Genomic DNA, 23,271 nt, shown 5'->3' with positions numbered 1-23,271 from the left:
GTGGATATCACTCTGTATAAATAAAGTGCTGATTGGCTAGTAGCCAGGCAGGATGGATAGGGTAGGCGGGACAAGGAAGAGGAGAAGGCTGGGAACAGGAAGGCTGGGAGGAGACACTGCCAGCCGCTGCCATGAGAAGCAACATGTAAAGACACCGGTAAGCCACAAGCCATGTGGCAAAGTATAGACTAACAGAAATGGGCTAAATATAAGAGTAAGACCTAGACAATGGTAGGCCTGAGCTAATGGCCAAGCAGTTTAAGTAATATAAGTGTCTGTATGATTATTTTATACGTGGGTTGTGGGACCGCGGGGGCTTGGTGGAACCTGGAGAGAAGCTCTCCAACTACACTGCTCCTCTGGCAATGATGTTTCATCATAGCCATAGTAACGTTAAATAAAACTTTTCTCCCTATGTAGCCCAGGCTGGTTTCAAACTCTCTGTGTAGTCAAGGATAATGTTGAACTTCAAGTCCTCTTCCTCTGTCCTGTAAGTGCATAGATTACAGGTGTGTGCCAGCATGCCTGTTTATGTGGTGCTGAGGATGGAATCTAGGGGCCTGTGCATACTACGCAAGCATTCTACCAGCTGAACTACATCACTAGCCCAACTTAAATGTTTTCAAATAACCAGAGGAAAGCATAAATGCGACAAAATAATTTAATTATTCACCTACGCTCCTTGCATCTTGGAATGCATATAGTTTTTGGAGTTAATGACATGATAAAGGTAATATCATGCAGTAAAAATTATTATTGGGGTGTGTGAAACCTGTTACTAGGCAAATTGTTCAGAAGATACATATAATACTGTATTATCCCTTTATAAGTTGAAATTATCATTTTTTTAGGTTAGCTATAATTATGGATTCACGGGAAATGGCAAATAAAAGAAAGAAACATGGCTACTCTTTCCATAGCCTGCTGTAGTTGTTAGTCTGTTTGCCTACCAGGTTTTCTCCCCCCATAAACCTGAAGTTAGTTATTTTGGTAGCAAAATATGATTTCATACACTCTCACACTTCTTTTGTATACCTTTTGTGTGTGTGTGTGTATGGTGTGTGAATAAGAACATTTACATGCAGCTGGGCGGTGGTGGCACACGCCTTTAACCCCAGCACTCTGGAGGCAGAGCCAGGCTGATCTCTGTGAGTTCGAGGCCAGCCTGGGCTACCAAGTGAGTTCCAGGAGAGGCGCAAAGCTACACAGGGAAACCCTGTCTCGAAAAACCAAAAAAAAAAAAAAAAAAAAAATTACATGCATATGTGTGTATGGAGACCAAAGATTAATGGTGGGTGTCTTCTTCATTCTCTCTTCACCTTATTTACTGAGGGAGGGTCTCTCAGTTGAACCCAGAACTCAATGATCCAGCTAGTCTAACCAGTGACCTTGCTCTTGGGGATCTCCTGTCTCCACCTCCAGATACTACTGCAGATGACACTCAGATCATCAGGTCCTCACTCACTACTGTGTGAGAAGAACTTTACTCACTGATCTGTCTTCCCAGCCCCAGTGTATACCTTAAAGTGTCAAAAACCATTCCCATTCACAGGACCAAGGACATAGATACTTCATGGCAATAAAACAAGAAGGAATAAGTGGATATGTTTCAAATTATTCTTCACAATTTTTCTCTGCGTCCCATTTCATAAACTCTAGTAATTTTGACTGGTAAGATGTCTGAGCAGGTAAAGGCACCCTGCTACCCAAAAATTTAAGCATGACAATCGAAGTTTGATTCCCAGGTGCTACGTAAGGTAGAAAGAGAGAACAGACTCCACAAAATTGCCTAGTCACAATGGCATGTGCATAACTCCGCCATTACACACACATACACAGTAATAATAAATCAAAAAAAAATTTTTTTTTTGGTTTTTTGAGACAGGGTTTCTTTCTCTGTAGCTTTGGAGCCTTTCCTGGATCTCGCTCTGTAGCCCAGGCTGGCCTTGAACTCACAGAGATCCACCTGCCTCTGCCTCCCGAGTGCTGGGATTACAGGCGTGTGCCATCACCACCTGGCTCACTGTCCTCTAAGGATGTTTCTGAGGTAATATTCCTTATACGTATTTTACAAATGTATAATGTACCAAGATTGTTTACAGTTTTCTTTATTACATACAGATATTAGATTTATATAGCTGAGCATAAAACTCACAATTGATCTTTTTAGTCATAATCACAGGTAGAAAATTATTTCCTATATGATATAGAACTGTCTGATACATTTTCTATGAATGTAGATTTTTTTTCACCACAGGTCAAGAGCAAATGCATAAACACAAAAATTCAGGCTACTGTAAATACATTTTTTTTTCATTTTTAGCTTGTTGTCATTTTATGGTTATTACATGTGTACATTTTTTCAAGGAGAACATAATTTGAAATGATCATAAATTATTCTCTAACATTTTCAGATTTACCTGCACCTATATTTTCCCTTTTCAAAAATTTTATTAACATATTTATTGTGCAATATGGTGGGCTTCATAATGACTTTGTGAGCCTGTATTTTCATCTGAAGGGTTTTCATTTTTTGTACTAATGGTTTGTTCACTTATTGTCTTAATTATAATTATATTTATAAACTTAATTAAATGGACACATCATCTCAGATATTTAAGTGAGAATGCAATTTTGTTCATTCGCAGTTAGCAATTTAACTTCAATAAAAACCAGTTCCTATGTTTCTCTGTGGACTTGTCTGTCACTGATGTATACCAATTAAAGTAAAATCTTTCCACTAGGGTTTAGGCCACCATTTTTCTAATTATGGCATAATTCCCTCAATGGAAAAAGAACCCTCCATCTGTAAAGAAGTATTTCCCAATAGAAATTTTGTTTCTTGTAGCGTCAGTTACTATATATACATTTCTCAATACCAAAGGCATCAGGTATCATTCAGGACATTAACATGATAGTGGCTAAGGGAAAGATAAAGCACATTGGAAGCAAGTCAAAAGCACTGACGAATCTATGAAGGAATGCGTTTGATTGCAGAGTCTTGCTTTTGCTACACACAATTGAAATCTTTAAAAATCTGTTTTCTGTACTGGGCAAATCAAATAAACTTTATTTTATAAAGAGTAATACACTTTTATTTCTTTTCATTTAGTTTGCTGTTTATATGAAAACATTGACTGCTCCTGATACAATTTAAATGACAACATAATCTGTAGTTCCTAGGCTATTGTCAAAACTAGTGTGTTATGATTTAACTAGACATTAATAAGGCCATTTCATTTATGCTGATGATAATACCATGATTGTTTCCAATATGATTTGTAAAAATTAATTGGCTGAAATGAATTGATCTCGATAATAAATTCATCTCAGCTTAGACATGGCATGTGATTTTTTTGCATTAACTGAGAATATGGTACATTTGTTTTATGAAATCTATTTTTAATAAGAACAGATACAAATTATATAATATATACAAAATCATGATTTGACTATAACATAATTAAAATGTAATAAATTTTAAAATAACAAATAAAATAACAAACAATTATAAAACATAAAATTATAGTATTCATATATCTCTGGTTTGTTTTGTAGCTTTAACTCAACATTTAGCCTATCATCATCTCAGAAAGTTGTTATTTATGTATCTTGCTGTCATAAATATTATATAAAGATTATAAAGCAAAATGCTTCTTGTTTCCAAATACTTATAGGTATGAAAATGACCACTGACATAGAACTGTATGGCTCTTCATATCTAGATATTCTTAGAATATCTCAGAATCGAAAACTAGATCATTTAGTTATACTTCTGAGTCAATTCATAATTCTTCTGTAATATGGCTAATAGACATTGTCACCTAGGGAAAAAGAGCTCTGAAAACCAACTTGAAATCTTATTCCACTGTATCATTCATCAAGAGTGTTAATCTAACATCACTCAACAAATTTCCACTCATTCTTTTTGTTCTCAATAGGCATCTAAAAATATAATATGATAAAATTAGATAAGATAAAAAAAAAAACAGAATAGGACAAAACAAACAGAAGAAAAATAGCCAAAGGAAAAAAACTAAAGAAACACATAAAAATGCAAAGACACACTAATTCATCATAACAGAAATCCCATAAAATTCCATAAAAAGCTGGAAACCATTTTATACATATATGCAAAGGACATGTAAGGCGAACAAAATCCTTGTAAAGCTTTATGAAACAAAGAACCTCCCAAAATGCCATTCAGTTTGTTTTATGTTCGCCATCTATTGTTGGGCATGGGGCCTGCCCTTAAATGTGGTTTGTATACCCAGTGAGACTGTGTTGGAGAAAACTAATATTTCATTTGCAAGCTGTTATCAGTTGAAGATGGCTTCTGGGTTAGGGATAGGAGCTCATGTCCATTTCCTCTCTCAGCACTGGGACTTCATCAGGCTCAGACCTATGTAGGCCATGTGCATGCTGCCACAGTCTCTGTGAGTTCATATGTGCACTGGTCCTGCTGTGCTTAGATAGCCTTGTTTCTTTGATGTCCTCCATTCCCTCTGGCTCTTATGATCTTCTTGCCTCCTCTTCAGCAAGGTTCCCTGACCCATAAGGGATGGAATTGATGGAGACATTCCATTTAGGGCTGAGTATTCCAAGTGTTCCAACTGAGTGTTCTCTCTTTATACATTGTCTGGCTGTGGGTCTCTATATTTGTTAGCATCTACTGCAGGAAGAAACTTCTCTGATGATAGCTGAGTATAGCAGAATGTCATAGGGGTCATTTTATTGCTATGTTCCTTTAGCTGAACAGTAGTATTTGGTTTTACCATAAGTCTCTGGGCTATCTAGTCTCAGGTTCTTGGCTACCTGAGCAGTGTTGGCCATGGGTTCCATCTCATATAGTGGGACATAAACCCAATTAAATATTGGTTGGTTAGTCCCATAAGCATTGTACCACTATTACACTAGCACAACTTGCATGAAAGACAACATTGTAGATCAAATGGTTTGTAGCTGGGTTAGTGTTTACCTATCTCCTTTGGTAGAGTGCAGAGTACCTTCCGGTACCATAGAGACTAGCCCATAGTGATGAAGGCTTTATGTAGGCCATGTTGAATGAGTTGTTTGATGTTGTGTCCTGCAATAGGGCCTTATCAGTTTGTAGGGAACAATCAATAGCCTTGACAATAGTCTGGGTTGTTTGGGGTTCCCATCAGGCCCCTTTGGCCAATAACTCAATTAATAACTAAGTATATTTCAATGGGAATATGTAAAGTAAGAACTAAAATTTATTTGTAACAGAAAGTCAGCTTCCACTTCAGCCAAGCACAAAGGAAAGCAAAAATTATTTTATAAGAGTGGTCTGTAGGCTCTTAATTGTAGGTCCTTACTTTGAGCTATTTCTCAAATTTAGTTATAAATCATATGTATTTACTGCTGTGTTATTATGTGGACCATAAAACATATGTAAAGTTAGAAATTATGAAGCAAGATTAAAAAAAAACAAAAAAAAAAAACAAAAAAAAAAAACCCAACCATGCCTGACATATCTAAGCCAGACATGGTGGCACAGAGTTGTTGTAATCCTAGAACTTGGAAAATGGAGACAGAAGGATCAAGTGTTCAAGACTAGCCTCAGCTCTACAGTAAGGCCCTGTTGCAAGCAAGCAAATATATCTAAATACAAAAGATATCCAGAATAGAAAAGAAACTCTTAAGTCTTGATAGTTAGAAGAAAAATACTCCACTTTAAAATGGTCAACAGATTTGGGTAGACAATTAGTTTTAAAGAGAAACAAAAGGATGCACAGTGTGTAGGGTTCATTCTCCAGTACCAAACCACAAACCAACAAAAAGGTTATGTGGGACTGGGGAGATGGCTCGATCAGTAAAGTGTTTGCTGTGAAAGCATGAGGACATGAGTTTGATCCTCAGAACTCAATAAAAAGCCAGACATGGAGAGCCACATTTGTAGTCCTGGTGCTGGGAAGGCAGAGACAGGAAGATCCCTGGGGTTTGCTGGTCAGCCAGTCTATCTGAACCAATGAGATACAGAGATACAGTTTCAGTGAGAGACCCTGTCTATAAAAACCATGAAGAAGAATGCAGGAAGATACTCAATGTCAACCTCTGTCCTTCACACACATGTGCACACTCTCATGCGTTTGCACATACACACACACACACACACACACAAACATGTATTCATACATGAACATGTACAGAAATAAATTAATATAAAAATGGACTCATCTAGCTCTGCTTTGTGGCTGAATGCAATAAGAGGAGATGCTACAAGCTCCTGCTTGCTGATGGCTCATTCCTGGCACAATTCTTGCCAGAGAAAAGCTAGGAGTCTATGGAATTGTACTGTGATCCAGTTCATTTAACACATGGTGACCTTATCATTTGTATAAGAAGGCCCAGGCTCATATTGAAGGAAACATGAAGTTGTATTTCAGTGATCTCACCAACAATGTCTGCCTGGTGAAGATCATCAGTGTAGCCAAAGCCTACAGCAATCTACAATTTGAGGGGCTAGAGACACATCAAGATTTCCTTTAACTTAGCTCACTATGTTGTAGATGTTGACAGGGTTGGTGTCTTGCAGCTTCTAGATGCAATTAAGACTTGTGACTCCCCTTTCTCTTTCTGCTCTCCTCCCTCCACGCAGTCTCTCTGTCTCGCTGTTTCTGTTTCTCTCCCTTTCTCTTTTCCTCCCTCCCTCTCTCCCTCTCTCCCTTTCTCTCCCAATAAAGCTCTAGAAAAAAAAAAGACTTGTGACTTTATCAGTTCTGTGCAGGTTTACCAGTCCTCAACAAATAAGCTTTATGGAAAAGTGCAGGAAGTACCCTAGAAAAGAAACCACACCTTTATATCTTCAGTCACCCTATGAGACAGCCCAGCTCTGTGCCTTATTGGACTGTCATGGAACTTCCAGTAGGCTTATAATCTCTTTGGGGTGAGTGTCACTCTCTTGGATCATCAAGAGTCTCAGAAGATGTGCTAAATTTGTTACTCAAAAAAAAAAAATTACTTGGATCAGCAACTAAGACTTATCTTGGACAATTGGAAAGCTTCAGCTTGTGAAATCTAAACACTGAATGAGACAGGGCCCAGGCCAAGGACTAAGTAGAGACGAGTGAGTCAAAAGTAGGCAGAACCTCACATATCGAGTAGAATTTTGGACAAGATTGCCTTACCTATGTGTTTCAACTGTAAACCGAGCAGCCATTCTGAGGAAGCCTTTCTGAAGTGCATTTCTTGTTGGTTTATCCCACTCATTTGTCTAATTGCAGTGCTCATGAAAACCTGAAGTCTTTGTCCTAAAGAACTTTTATGTAACAAGGTTTCTGTTCTTTTTATTTTATTATATTTTATTTCAAGATAGGGTTTCTCTATGTTGCCCTGGCTGTCTTGGAACTTGCTTTGTAGACCAGACTGGTCTCAAACACATAGAGATCTGCCTGCCTTTGCCTCCTAAGCACTGGAATTAAAGGTATGGGCCACTACTGCCTGGCTTGTTCTATTTATTTACTTATTATTATTATTTTTTTGAGCTGAGGATCGAACCCAGGGCCTTGCGCTTGCTAGGCAAGCGCTCTACTACTGAGCTAAATCCCCAACCCTTATTTACTTATTATTATTATTGTTTTTTTTTCCAGGGTTTCTTTGGATAGCACTGGTTGTCCTGGAGCTCACTGTGTAGACAAGACTGGTCTTGAACTCAAAGAGATCTGCCTGCTTCTGCCTCCTGAGTGCTGGGATTACAGGCATGAGCCATCACTGCTGAGCGCCTGGCCTTCCTTTTATATTTCATTCATTCATTCATTCATTCATTTATTTATTTATTTATTATGTATACAGTGTTCTGTCTGCACATATCCCTGCAGGCCAGAAGAAGGCACCAGATCTCATTACAGATGGTTGTGAGCCACCATGTGGTTGCTGGGAATTGAACTCAGGACCTTTGGAAGAGCAAGCAGTGCTATTAACCTCTGAGCCATCTCTCCAGCCCTCCTTTTTTATTTTTAATGGCACTGTACAAGTAAATAGACATGTGTAACTTATTTAAGTAGTACTGGCGCAAACAATTTTTTAAAAGCCATGCAAATGTGCACTGAATACATAAAAGGGTCCTCAATATCATTATTCATCAAGCCAGTGACAGTCAAAAATCACACCATGAGGCTACTGGGATGGCTCACTGGGTAAGTGTGCTTGCCAATAATCCTAATAACCTAACTTCAATCTTCAGGATTAACAAAGTAGATGTTATCATTTCTGGCATCTTCCAGCCACTTCTGGGGTCCCAGGGCTGTGTGTGCACTGTTAGCATTTAGGAAAATGCTTAGTCACCCCAGGGCCTTACGTCCCACTTAATCTACAAGCATGCTAATGCTGCATTGCATCATCAACAACATAAACTCATTTGAGGAAGATGCTGTTTAATTAATGAATTTCTTTGAAAAGCAAACTTTACCAATTTCACTTATTCAATGAAACAATCATTGTAAGTATATGAATGCCGCCATATACTGTACTTTTTTAAAAGCTTGTGGTACATTTTTAAATCTTTTCGTTGTTGCATTTGAACTTTCTAATGAGATCTTTGGCAATTTTGTACTTATTTTTATCATATTCATCTTCCCTTCTATGACTTCCTTTTTCACCCAACATTATGTAATTCTTCCTCCAGGGCCAGTTTATCCTACCCAAATATTCTTGGATTCTCCACTAGAGCATGGTTAACTTATCAGAGGCTACATTCTTAGATAAAGTTGACTTTTCCTCTCCCAGCAGCAAACAGTTGCTAATAGCTCCTTGACTGTGAGTGGAACTTCCTGCTTAACACCCTTCAGTGCTTAGAGTTTGTCTGGCTTGAGTTTGCACAGTTCTTATGCATGCTGTCACAACCTCTGTGGGTTCACATGTGCAGCTGCCCTGTGTTCAGGGCATGTGCTGTGTCCAAAAGATACTGTTTTCTTATAGTCACCTACTACCTCTGGCTCTTACACTCCTTTCATTCCCCTCTTCTGCAATGATCCATAAGCCTTTGGAGGAAGGGATGCAGTATATGTGTTCCATTTAGAGCTGGACATTCTGTAGTCTCTTATTCTCTGCATGTTGGTAAGTTTGTAGCTCTCTGTATTGATCATAACCTATTATAAATAGATGCTCCTCTGATGAGGGTTGACAGATACCTTAATCTACAGGTATAATGACAGGTCATTAGGAATTCATTTAAAACTATATACATTTAGCAGAATAAGAGTAGTAGGTTTTCTATGAGTATCTATGGCCTGTCTAGGCATAGATTCATGGCCATGTATGTGGTTCATCTTGTTGCGTGGGCCTTAAATCCAATCAGAAATTGGTTTGTTACCTCCATGACATTCATGCCACTAATATACCCATGGGCGTGTCTTGCCAGGCTGGTAACTCATAGAATTCACAATTGTGGGAGACTGATGACTGCTTTTTCTCCTCTGGTAGTGTTCATAGCACCTTCTAGTGCTATGTAAACTATCCAGAAGGGATAACGTTTCTGATTCAAGGGCTGGAGAGATGGCTCAGCAGTTAAGAGCACTGGCTGCTCTTCCAGAGGACCCAGGTTCAATTCCCAGCACCCACACAGCAGCTCACAACTGTCTGCAACTCCAGTTCCAGGGGATCTGAAACCTTCATACCAATGTACATAAAATAAAGTTAAATAAATTATTTTAAAAATGTTTCTGATTCAGTACCAGTTTGATTTGTCTATGTTGTATGGACTCAGATATGTGATGTCTTCAGTAATAGGGCCTTACAGTCACATTCTATAAAGCAAACAAGAACATTAGCAATAGCCTAAAAATGTTTTTTTTGTGTGTGTGTGGGTGGGGAGGGGCAGTGTATAGTACCTCACTGGTAACCTATTCCTGGCACTGGATTTTTATTTGTTGTACTTAAAAATATTTTATTTATTTACGTGTGTGTGTGTGTGTGTGTGTGTGTGTGTGTGTGTGTGTGTGTGTGTATGTGTGACACAATTGTGTGGATGCCCAGAGAGGCCAGAAGAGGGTGTCAGGCAGTTGTGAGCTACCACATATGGGGTATGAAATTGAACTCTGGTCATTTAGAATAGCAGCAAGTGCCACTTCCAGCCTTGCCATGTTCACGATTTTCGTTTTTATTATGTGAATTTGAGAGTTACTGACTTTCACAGGTTTTCATGAAAATTCACAGCTTCTCTTTTTACACACTCACTGACTTATTCACTTGCTTGTTAGTTGTTTCACTTTTACATATCCTTTATAAGGCTGTGAAAAATAGCCAAGTTCTAAGACTTTATTTGTTACACTTATAAACTTTATATTACATGAAGAACCAAAAATATAATGTAATGCTGTCTGAATATTGTGTAAAGGAAACCTAAAAAAAATATTTTCAGATTCTTCATTAGCTATAGAGACATCCATGGATCTTTCTAGTAATTAAAATGCAAGCAGGGAGCCTCTGTAGAAACAACAGCTTAGTCAATGTGAATCATGGCGATTATTGCACAGTCACATCAATGACTTTGCCCTTGAGGTTGCTTGGGTTACAAGATCTGGTAAGACAGAGTTGGCAGAGCCAATTGCCGTTCGACCCACCAGTGAAATGGGTCATCACAAAGTCAGAGATGATTAAATACTATGATGTGAGTGGCTGCTATATTCTCTGGTCCTGGTTGTACTCCATTTGGGAATCCATTAAGGACTTCTTTGATGCCGAGATCAAGAAACTCTGTGTTGGGGCTGGAGAGATAGCTCAGAGGTTAAGAGCACTAGGTGCTCTTCCAGAGGTCTTGAGTTCAATTCCCAGCAACCACATGATGGCTCACAGCCATCTGTAATGAGATCTGGTGCCCTCTTATGGCCTGCAGGCATACATGCAGACAGAACACTGTATTATGATAAATAATTTTTTTTTTTTCTGAGACAGGGTTTCTCTCTGTAGCTTTGCGCCTTTCCTGGAACTCGATTTGGAGACCAGGCTGGCCTCAAACTCACAGAGATCCTCCTGCCTCTGCCTCCCAAGTGCTGGGATTAAAGTCATGCATCACCACCGCCCGGCAAATAAATAATTATTAAAAAAAAAAAAAGAAAGAAAGAAACTCTGTGTTAAGAACTGCTATTTCCCCATATTTGTGTAGCCCAGTCTGGCCTTGAACTCATGATCTTCCTGCCTCTGCCTCCTTCAGCAAACTCTACTGGCATTCGCCACTACAGCCACAACAAAATTTGAACATTAAGAAAACCATTACTCAGGCTATAATCCACAACCCCAGAGAAGCTAGGTAACAAGGAGGACCCTAAGTGGGACACGCATGGATCCCCCTAGGAAGGGGAAAGAGATAAACTGGGAATGTGGTGAGGGGAGGAGGGAAGGAGGGAAGAGGAGGTGGCAAGAGAACATAAGGGAATGGGATGATTGAGTTGGGAGAGGGACAGTGAGGAAGAGCAAGGAAAGAGATATCTTGATAGAGGGAGCCATTATGGGTTTAGGGAGAAAGCTGGTGCTAGGGAAATTCCCAGGAATTCACAAGGATGACCCCAGCTAAGACTCCTATCAATAATGGAGAGGGTGCCTGAACTGGCCTTCCCCTGTAATCAGATGCATAACTATGCTAATTGTCATCATAGAACCTTCATCGAGTAACTGATGGAAGCAGATGCAGAGATCCACAGCTAAGTATTAAGTGGAGCTCCCAGAGGAGGGATTATATAAGCAGGGGTGGGTGGGTGGAGTGTCAAGATCATGATTGGGGAAACCCACAGAGACAGCTGACTCCAGCTAGTCAGAGCTCATGGACTCTGGACTGACAGCTGGGGAACCTGCATGGGACCAAACTAGGCCCTCTGAATGTGGGTGACAGTTGTGGGGGTTGGGTAGAATGTGGGGTCACTGCAGTGGGACCAGGGCTTATCCCTAGTGCATGAACTGGCTTTTTGGAGCCCATTCTCTACGGAGGGATACCTTGCTCAGCCTTGATACAGGGGGTAGGGGCTTTATCTTGCCTCAACTTGATATGCCAGACTTTGTTGACTCCCCATTGGAGGGCCTTACCCTCACTGAGGAGTGGCTGGGGTGTAGGGTGGGGGGAAAGTTGGGAGACTAGTAGGGGAGAGGAGGGAGGGGAATTGTGATTGGTATGTAAAATGGAAAAAACTTTTTTTTTTTCGTGACAGGGTTTCTCTGTGTAGTTTTGGTGCCTGTCCTGGAGACCAGGCTGGCCTCGAACTCACAGAGATCTGCCTGGCTCTGCCTTCTGAGTGCTGGGATTAAAGGCATGCATCACCGCCGCCACCACCTGGCAGAAAAAACAAAAAACAAAAAACTTTTAAATAAAAAACAAAAACAGAAAGAAAATGGTTACTGTCTAGGAGAATCAAACATGACCACCTACATCCTGACTCAAGTTAGGGAGATGGCTCCTAACTGGATTTTTTTCTAGTGACTAAGCTCAGTCTTTTTTTTTTTATTAAATTTTAAAATTTATTTTATATACCAATCACAGTTTCCTCTCCCTCCTCTCCTCCTGTTCTCTCTTCCATCCACCCCTTAGAAAGGGTAAGGTCTCCCATGGGAGTCAACAACAGATGACATACCAAGTTGAGGCAAGACTAAGCTCCTTCCCCCTGCATCAAGGCTGAGTGTGGCATCCCATCATAGGGAATAGGGTCCCAAAAGGCAGCTCATGAGCCAGGGACAGATCCTGGTCCCACTGCTAGGGGCCCCACAAACAGACCAAGCTACACAACTGTCACCCACATGCAGAAGTCCTAAGTGGGTCCCTTGCAGCCTCTCTAACTGTTGGTCTAGAGTCCATGAGCTCCCACCAGCTTGGGTCAGCTGTCTCTGTGGGTTTCCCCATCACGATCTTGACCTCCCTTGGTTGACCTCCTCCCTCTCTTCAGCTGGACTCCTGGAGCTTGGCTCAGTGCTTGGCTGTAGATCTCTGCATCTGCTTCCATCAGTTACTGGATGAAGGTTCTATGATGACAATTTGGGTAGTCACCAATCTAATTACAGGAGAAGGCCAGTTCAGGCACCCTCTCCACTACTGCTAGGAGTCTTAGCTGGGTCATCTTTGTGGATTCCTGGCATTTTCCCTGGTACCAGGTTTCTCCCTAACCCCATAATGGCACCCTTTATCAGGAAATCTCTTTCCTTGCTTTCCCTCTCCATCTCTCCCTCAACTTGACCATCCTGATATCTCATGTTCCCATCTCCCATCCCTTCCCCTCTAACGCCCCCCCCCCCCCCAATTTCCCCAGGACATCTTTTCGATTTCCCTTCTCATGGAAATCTATGAGTCCCTCTTAGGGTCCTCCTCGTTACCTAGCTTCTCTGGGGCTGTGGATTGTAGTCTGATTATCCTTTGCTTTACAACTTCTATCCACTTATAAGTGAGTACATACCGTGTTTGTCTTTCTGAGTCTGGGTTACCTCACTCAGGATGATATTTTCTAGTTCCACCCTTTGCCTACAAATTTAATGATGTCATTTTTTTTATAGCTGAATAGTACTCCACTGTGTATATGTACCACATTTTTTTATCCATTCTTTGGTTGAGGGGCATCTAGGTTGTTTGCAGGTTCTGGCTATTAAGAATAAAGCTGCTGGGCTGGAGAGATAGCTCAGAGGTTAAGAGCACTAGCTGCTCTTCCAGAGGTCCTGAGTTCAATTCCCAGCAACCACATGGTGACTCACAACCATCTGTAATGAGATCTGGTGCCCTCTTCTGGGTTGCAGACATACATGCAAGCAGAACACTATAATAAATAGATAGATAGATAGATAGATAGATAGATAGATAGATAGATAGATAGATAGATCTTTAAAAAATAAAATTAAAAAATAAAGCTGCTATGAACATAGTTGAGCAAGTGTCCTTGTGATATGATTGAGCATTCCTTGGATATGTGCCCATTAGTGGTATGACTGGGTCCTGAGGTAGATTGATCCCAATTTTTGAAGAAAACACCATACTGATTTCCAAAGTGGCTGAACAAGTTTGCACTCTCACCAACAGTGGAGGAGTATTCCCCTTGCTCCACATCCTCTCCAATATAAGCTGTCTTTAGTACTTTTGATCATAGCTATTCTGACAGGTGTAAGATGGTATCTCAGAGTCGTTTTGATTTGTGTTTCCCTGATGACTAAGGATGTTGAATAATTCTTTAAGTGTATCTTGGCCATTTGAGATTCTTCTGTTGAGAATTCTCTGTTTAGATCTGTAGCCCATTTTTAGTTGGGTTATTTGGTAGTTTGGTGTCTAGTTTCTTGAGTTCTTTATATATTTTGGAGATCAGCCCTCTGTCAAATGTGGAGTTGGTGAAGATCTTTTCCCATTTTGTAGGCTGCCATTTTGTCTTATTGACAGTGTCCTTTGCTTTACAGAAGGACTAAGCTCAGGCTTATCTCCTTAAATCATGTCACAACCTCAATTTGGGTAAATAAAATACTGGGATACCAGCTGGTTGTGCTGGTGCACACCTTTAACCCCAGCACTCAGGAAGCAGAGGCAGGCAGATCTCTGTGAGTTTGGGGCCAGTTTTCATTTCCAGAATTCCCTTAGTTTTTGTTTTCTTTATTGCTTCTAGTTCCATTTTCAGGTCTTGAACAGTTTTATTTCCTTCAACTGTTTGTAGTTTCTTGGCTCTCTTTAAGGGATTTATTCATTTCCTCCAATAATTTGTTTGTGTTTTCCTGGTTTTCTTTAAGGGCTTTATTAATTTCCTCCAATTGTTTGTGGTTTTCTGGGTTTTTAAAATAATTTATTCATTTTGTTCATCAGGACCTCTATCATTTTCATATAGCTGGTTTTAAGGTCCTTTTCTTGTGTTTCAGTTATCATGTAATATTTTGGGCCTGCTGTGGTAGGATAGTTGGACTCAAGTGGAAATCTATTGCCCTGGCTGTTATTGATTATGTTTTTATGCAGGTGTCTAGGTATCTGTGTTTGGGATGATTATAGGTCTACATGCTGATTTCTGGATTTGTATTTGTTGGGTGGGTGTTTTGTTACTTGGTTTCTGTTTCCGTTCTGGATTTTTTGGAGAGTATGATGGCTAGGTGTTGCCTGTTTTAATAGCTTGCTCAGCTGGAGTGTTCACAAGAAATGTCTGCTGGTGTTGGAGGCTGGGATAGTGAAATGAGTCGGGGGACGGGAAGTTAGGGGAGAAGGTCTTGATTCATTGGGGATGGGGTCAAATAGGAAAGGGAGATTGCAGTGTATTTCCTGCTACAGAGCTGGGGATGAGACTGCAGCGGCTGGGGCGAGGGGGCGGGGGGGGGGGGGGGGGGGGATTGGATCTTAGGAAGAGAGATGTGGGTTTGCCTTCAGCCTACTTGTTGCCCTGGGAGGAGCAGCCCTTAGGCTAGCAGGGGACACCTGATGTGTTTGGGGTCTGGAACAAAGCAATGAGAGTGGGGAGTGGTTAGAAGGGGAAGATCTATTGGATCCACAGGAAATGGGAGTAGGTGGGCAGGGAAGGCTGTCACTGGTGTTCTGCTGCAGAGCTGAGGATGAGACTCTGGGACTGAACTGGGCTTAGAGAGAGAGATTGCCTATGGATTAGCAGAGGGTGCCTGCTGGAGTTGGTGGCTGGGAACAGCTACTAAAGGAGGCTAGCAGTGGTTGGACTGTAGGATCCACAGGAGATGTAGACACTGGGTAAGGAAGACTGAAGCTGGTGTTCTGTTGCAGCACTGGGGATGAGACTGGGGGATAGGATTTGGAATGGTGGAGTGAGTGATGAGGGTCTTCAGTTAGCTTACTTGTTTCCCTGTTCTGCTTAGCTGCTGTGTTCCCAGTGAATGCCAGCTGGAGTTGGTGGCTGGGATACTGGGATGAGTTGGGGGAAAAGAGGCTGAGGGAGATCTTTGTACTCCACTGGGGATGGAGTCAGATAGGAAAGGGAGACTACAGTGGGTTTCCTGCCACAGGACTGGTGATGAAACTGAGGGTACTGGATCTTAACAGCCTTAGGAGTAGAGATTGTTGGTCTGCCTCCAGCTTACTTGCTGCCCTTGGGTTAGCCAGGGTGCCTGCTGGGGTTGGGGGCTTGGATTAGGTGACTGAGTGGAGGGATGGAGGTTAGGAAGGAGTGGACTGTGGAGTTAACAGGAAATGTGGGCAGGGGGAAGGAAGGATGAAGCTGGTGTTCTGTTCTGGGGTATTGGATCTGGGGGAGCAGAGAGAGCATATTGAAGTTTTAATTAGAAATCAAAACGAACAGTCCTTTCAAAAGTAAGAAAGTTGAATCACTGCTCAGTCTTTTGGCTAATATCAAGTATAAAAAGTTAATTTTGTGAAAGTGAAGAAAAGTTAAATGATTAAAATTTACCTTTAAGCTGGTGTGGTGGTGCATGCCTTTAATCCCAGCACTCAGAAGGCAGAGGCAGGTGGATCTCTGTGAGTTTGAGGCCAGCCTGGGCTACAAAGTGAGTTCCAGGACTGCCAGGGATCACACAGAAAAACGCTGTCTCAAAAGGAAGGAAGGAAGGAAGGAAGGAAGGAAGGAAGGAAGGAAGGAAGGAAGAAAGAAAGAAAGAAAGAAAGAAAGAAAGAAAGAAAGAAAGAAAAGAAGGAAGGAAGGAAGAGAGAGAGGTAGAAAGAAGGAAAGAAAGACAGAAAGGTGAAAGAAAAGAAAAAGAAATTTACCTTTAATCTTTAAGTAGTCTCCATCTCAAAAAGGTGTAAAAATCCATGTTTTAGAGCCTGCTTTCCCCAATGTTACTCATTTCTTCTACTTCTGAACATTTCAAAATTTATTGAGGATCTGCTAATTACTAGATATTCACAAATATTTAACTTAATGCTATCACCAGTGTGAAAAAACTTATAAATATCATATAAATCAAGAAAATATTCCTAAAATGTTAAATTAATTGCCCAAAATACCATATAAGAGCAATTGATGAAAAAGGAGGCCACAAATTTGAAAGCAATAAGAAGGGTTATATAGGAGGGTTTGGGGAGGGACCAGGAAGGGAGAAATAGTATATTATAATCTCAAAAGTCATACAAAAGGAAATTATTGTTAAGAAAACACCAGAGGGGAAAAAAGAAGACACCTGGGCTGATGAAATGACTTAGTGAGTAGGGATGCCTATAGGCAAGCATGACCTGAATATCTCAAATATTTGAGCAAATACTGCTTTATGGCTCCTATGTGAAGGGGTCAGCCCTTCACTGTCTAGTATAAAAGCCACTAGATAAATGTAGCTATTGAATACATGAAATGTGGCTAGTATAAAATAAGGTGGATGTATAAAATACACAACAGGTTCTGAAAATGTGTTATAAGGAAAAGGAATCTAAAATATCTTTATATTAGTTGCAGTACTGTACAGATACTATTTTTATATTTTGGGTTAAATAACATTAAAAACAGTTTCACTTATTTTCACAGTTATAATGTAGCCACTAAAAATTTAAAATTATTTATGTGGTTTGTATTTGTGGCTTGTGTAATAATTCTATTATGCTTGTTTTAGGTCCTTGCTGGGCAAAACCATGGTCCAAGTACCAATATCATTGGTATCATTTGAGATAGGTTATGTCCAACCTCAAGCCTCACATTATATCCCATGCTGACCTTAAATTCACTGTGAAAGCACAGGCTTTCCTCCAACTCATTTTTAAGCCTAAGTCTAAGTCTATGCACCAGTATGCTTGTCTAAAAGCATTGTCCTTTTTGTTTATTTTTTTTCTTTTGCAGTACTTGGCATCAAAACAAAGTCTCATACATGCTGGCAAGAATGTTACTGTTTCTTCCCTCAACTACATGTACATAAAAATCCTCTGGGCTATGGAATATGTTATTTTTATAACTTATTTGATATTTATGCTATAGTGTGTTTTTCAATATATGTATATTATATGTAATAATCAGATAAATACAATTCACATCTCAAATCCAGGCACACACCTAGAGTCTCAGCAGGATCAGAAGGTCAAGATCATTTTCAACTATATATTGAGTTTGAGAGTAGCCTGGGCTATGTGAGACCCTGTTCCAAAAACAAAAACAAAGATAATTAGAATTGCTATGTCTGCTGGGGAGGTCTTTTTGTATGCTGTGAATGTGTGTTGCTCTGATTTTGTTGATAAATAAAACGCTGATTAGCCAGTATCCAAGCAGGAAGTATAGTATAGGCGGGTTAAGCAGAGAGGAGAATTCTGGGAACAGGAAGGCTGAGTCAGGAGTTGCCAGTCAGACACAGAGGAAGCAAGATGTGAAAGGCAGAACTGAGAAAAGGTACCAAGCCACATGGCTAAACATAAATAAGAATTATGGGTTAGTGTAAATGTAAGAGCAGTCAGTGGTAGGTCTGAGCTAATGGGCGAGCAGTTTTAATTAATATGAGCTTCTGAGTGATTATTTTGTTTTTGTTTTTTGTTTTTCTAGACAGGGTTTCTCTGTAGAGCTTTGCGCCTTTCCTGGATCTCACTCTGTAGCCCAGGCTGGCCTCGAACTCACAGAGATCCACCTGGCTCTGCCTCCCAAGTGCTGGGATTAAAGGAGTGAGTCACCACTGCCTGGCCTGAGTGATTATTTTATAAGCGGCTTTGGGGTCTGTGGGGCTGGGCAGGACCAGAGAAAACTTCAGCTACATATGTCTTTAAACATTTGTTGTTTCTTTGTATGATAGTTAATTTTTTAAAAGATAAGATCTCACATATCCCTCCACTACATCGCAAATTATCGACCAGCCTGAGTTACCTCCCCCTACCCTGCACAGAAAACAAATTTCCTCTTCCTCACAGATGCTCAACTGACAGATACCAATAAGAAAGTAAAATGTAATGTTGAAATTATCTTTCCTTCAATTGACTGGATTCTTAATCAGGAAAAAACATGAATTGGTGGATACAATATTTTGCAATATATCGGATTTTTGTAACAACATACAGGAAATCCCAAAGACAGTGAAAAGGCTAGAGCTTCATAAAAGTAGAGAATCCTGAAGGGTCTACTTAGCAACATCTAGTATGCCTTTAAAAAGTTATCCAGTGTCCTTTTGTCTGGATATTCAGTGTTTCATAATTTGTATAGACATTCAAGCAATCTGTTGATATCTAATACAGATATTAGAGTAATGCTGAGTTTATTAAACATCCTCTGGCAAGACAGTGCTGAACTGCCTCAAACTGGGAAATTTGAGGAAGGATTTTATAGGACATTTGGGGGAGGAGTTAGAGCTTGCATAGATAATTTTTAGGCTGGGAGTTGCTACAGATTGGGTAGGGTTTATGATATAGTTTTGGGTTGATGAGCACGGTAACAATAATGATCTTGAAGTATATTAATCTTGATTAATTGACTGGTTCTTCAAGAGAAAGGATTACTTAGAGTGGCTAAAAATTTAAACCTAGTGCAAGTCTAAGAAAAAGAAGCTGTGCTTGATATCAGTATTATTTAAAAAATGAAATAGGGAAGCATACCTATTTTGCTGGTGTGGTGGCATACATTGGTAAGCCTAGCACTTGGGAGAAGATGAAGGAGGATCAGGAATTTGAGGCTAATGTCAGCCTAGACTACATGTGATCCCATCTCAAAAAATAGGCTGTTCTCAGAAATGCTTAATGCAGGAAGAGGAAATTATGCTATTATGTTCTAGTTAAGCAGTGCGCCACACCCAGCTGTTTCTATTGCTTGCTCTGTTTGCCTAATTTCTGGAAAAAAAAATCTAATTTTTTTGTAGCTTTAATGATATATAATTGATAATGCTGGAACTTTCAATACCTGAACACACTCCATTCCAAAATGGCTTCCACTGAGAACCTGAGGGCTGCTTACGGATTGTTTTATACTGAAGATATTTGAGACTGAACAGATGCAGAAAGAAGTCTCCTTGGATCTTCCCTCATCTGTCTAAAAACAGACCTTTCTGAGAAATGAGGACTGCCATAAGCTTTGTCTTTGAGGTGATTTCTACTCTCAGGAGACTTAAACCTAGCAGAAATCATCTCTCTGAGGGAGTTTCATGATCAGGAGGCAGAAGACTACTTACACCTGAATAAACAAATGTCACAGATCATTCAGTTTCTCATTGTTTTCTTCTAGAACCCCATTTGGGTTTTCAAAACAAACAAACAACAAAACAGAACAAAACAAGAGCAAAAAACAAAGAACAAAAACCCCAAACCCTCATTTTTTCCTTCCGTAGAAGCCCTTCTCCCTCCTCTTTTCTTACTGAGTTAGGTACACCCTTTGAGTTACTCATTACCAAATAGCCCTACAGAGATGTGTATTGTAATGTAAATAAAAGCTATTTTCTCCTGCTGATCTGTGAGTTATTTTATTCATTTGCTTCCAGTGACTGAACATAAGAGGGTGAAGCAAAACCTTTTCTTCCCTGATAATTTTAACATGCTGTTTCCTACCTACCATTGCATTGGCAAATTTTGATAAGCAGTTCTGAGTAAATACACACTTGTGAGTTTTTATGCTTATACAAATTAGAATAAAACAAGTTTGAAAATTTTCCTGTTTTAACTCTTTCCATACCTGTAGTTATAGCTATAGATGAGTTTATCTACAACTTTCTTATAGATATAAGTACAGGTATGTAAAGAGCATATTTACAAGTTCATCTACACTCTTCTTGCCATTGCCATTCTTTGCTGCCATCAGAACCCAGATTCTTCTGTCTTCCAATTGGACTGAAAATTATGAATCCTTCAACACGAAATTGGAAATCCTGAAGCATCCAGCCTCGTGAACTAAATTTACACTTATTAGGTTTTCAGGATCTCAACTGTAAAGAGAGATTGTTGGACTGGACAAATGGTAATGTGTAAACCAATCTAATAAATGCCCTTTATTCCTTCTATTATATCGATTTCTCATATATATTCATTCTACTACTTCTGTTCCTCTAGAGAATCTGAACTAAATACAAATGTTAATAGCTAAATGTTACTTCCTTTTCCATTTTCTAGTTCAGCAAGCATAAAATTTTGCCCTAGGTATGAGATTTAAACATGCTATACTTTACAAAAGCCATGTTAAAAAACCAAAATATTTTATTTATTTTTATTTTTTAATTTTTTTAAAGATTTATTTATTTATTATGTATACAGTGTTCTGCCTACATGCATGCTTGCAGGCCAGAAGAGGGCACCAGATCTCATTACAGATGGTTGTGAGCCACCATGTGGTTGCTGGGAATTGAACTCATGACCTCTGGAAGTCAGTGCTCTTAACCTCTGAGCCATCTCTCCAGCCCATATTTTTATTTTTTTTTCACATTGCAACTGAAGTTTTCCCTCCCTCCTTTCCTCTCGTTCCCTCTCACCCACCCCCACCCCATCCACTGCTCCTCCTCTGGTTCTCTTGGGGTGGGCCTCCCATGGCTATCAGCCAGCCAGCCATGGGATATCTAGTTGCAATGAAACACCTTTTCTCCTATTAAGGCTGGATGAGGTAATCTGGTAGGAGGAAAGGGTTCCAAAAGCAGGCAAAAGTGTCCAAGACAGCCTCTGCTCTCACTGTTAGGAGTCCCACAAGAAGACCAAGCTACACAACTATCACATATATGCAGAGAACCTAGGTCGACCTCATGCAGGCTCCCTGGTTGTCGGTTCAGTCTCTATGAGTCCCTATGAGCCCAGGATAGTTGGTAAAATTCTAAAATATCTTAAATATATTTAGATAAGACTTTCAGAAAATAAAACTAATTTCTTAATTTAAATTTTTCTTTTTTTTTTTTCTCTCTCTCTCTCTCTCTCTGTGTGTGTGTGTGTGTGTGTGTGTGTGTGTGTGTGTGTGTGTGTGTGACAGAGTCTGAGGTAGCCCAGGCTGGCAAATTCACCATGTAGCCAAGCATGACCTTGAACTTCTGAGTTTTCTAACTTCACCTCCCAAGTGCTAGGGAGTAAGGTGTTTAGTGCCATACTGGCTTAAAGTCATCTTGTTGTACCTTCCTTGATGCCCTCTTGAAATACTAGATTAGTTCGTGTATGATTAATATTTTGGAAAAGTAAACACCTGCCATATTACTTTGAAAGATTTATTAATGTTTTAAATGCATTTCAATTGGTATAGAGAAACAATAATTGTACATGTTTATGAAATAATGTGATGGTTTGTTATATGTAACCTGGTATGTAACATTATACAGTGTATACATATATTTAAATGTCTTCCAAAGTATTAATGGCAGCTGTGATTAGCTGTGGTTTGGAATACTTACTTGCTTAATTCTATATTCAAAATGCAATCCTCTAAGACATGGTGGCTAGTTTAGCTTCCTTTCTGTTGATGTGATAAAATATTCTGACAAAAAGCAACTTAAAGGCAGAAAGGATTTGTTGGGCTAAACTTTTCAGATCGGAGTCGATCACTGAGGGAAGTCAGGGCAAGAATTCCAGCAGAAACTTGAGTAGACAGAAAGCATGGAGGAATACTGCTTGTTGGTTCACTCAGGCTAGTACTTATCTACCTTTCCTTTATAGCCCGGGACTTCTCTTCTCCATCAATGAACCACCAAGACAACCTACCACAGATACAACCTATTTGCCGATCTGAAATGAACAATCCCACTATTGAAACTCCCTTCTCAGGTGACTCTAGGTTTTATCAAGTTGACAATTAAAGCTAATTAGGATAATGGTTCATACTTATAATATCAGTCTTTGGGGGAATTATGTAAGAGGGTTGCCTGTAAGGTCAAGGCCAGCCTGAGCTGCAAAGGGAGACCCCACTTCAACAAAACAAAACAAAGGATGTAAATCACTTAAGCATTGCCCCCCCACACACACAGAGGTGGAGAGGGGGGAAGGAAGGAGAGAGAGAGAGAGAGAGGGAGAAAGAGAGAGAGAAACAGAGACAGAGAAACAGAAATAGAGTAGCATCTTACATATCTGCTGAAGTAAAAATAAATTCATCACTTCATCTCAAGGGATGCCAGTTAAAAAAAAATTTCATATTCTCTACTTCATAAAAGATGATGGCCATACATTTTGCTATACTTCTTTCCTCTGGAGAAACATCCCTTCCATCTTTTTCTGACAAGCAAATTTTATCTCCCCACAATCATCTCAGACCTTCTTCTAACTTCCATTCTCTTTCTTTGTTTTATCATAATTAGCCCTTTGCTGTTCTGAAGTATTTTGTGTGTCTGCATTATATATTTTATAGAATAATTAAATTAATAAACATCTGTTTTCTCTGTACATTGCAAACTTCCCCAAACGGAAATGGTGGTAGTGGTGATGGTGGTGGTGGTGGTGGTGGTGTGTGTTTGTGTGTGTGCATGTGTAATTCAGGCAAGTGGCCATGA

At 39.8% G+C, this 23,271-nt stretch overlaps 1 pseudogene; it reads left to right on the top strand.

The window, feature by feature from the left end:
- The first annotated feature begins 646 nt into the window (after nt 1-646).
- Nucleotides 647-7,056, top strand: LOC118574800 (annotated as a pseudogene).
- Nucleotides 7,057-23,271: the final 16,215 nt, after the last annotated feature.

This window comes from Onychomys torridus, chromosome X (assembly GCF_903995425.1).
Source record: "Onychomys torridus chromosome X, mOncTor1.1, whole genome shotgun sequence".
In the NCBI taxonomy this organism is placed as follows: Eukaryota; Metazoa; Chordata; class Mammalia; order Rodentia; family Cricetidae; genus Onychomys; species Onychomys torridus.
The sequence above is the reverse complement of the archived record's forward strand: the minus strand, read 5'-3'. Positions and strand labels throughout refer to the sequence as shown.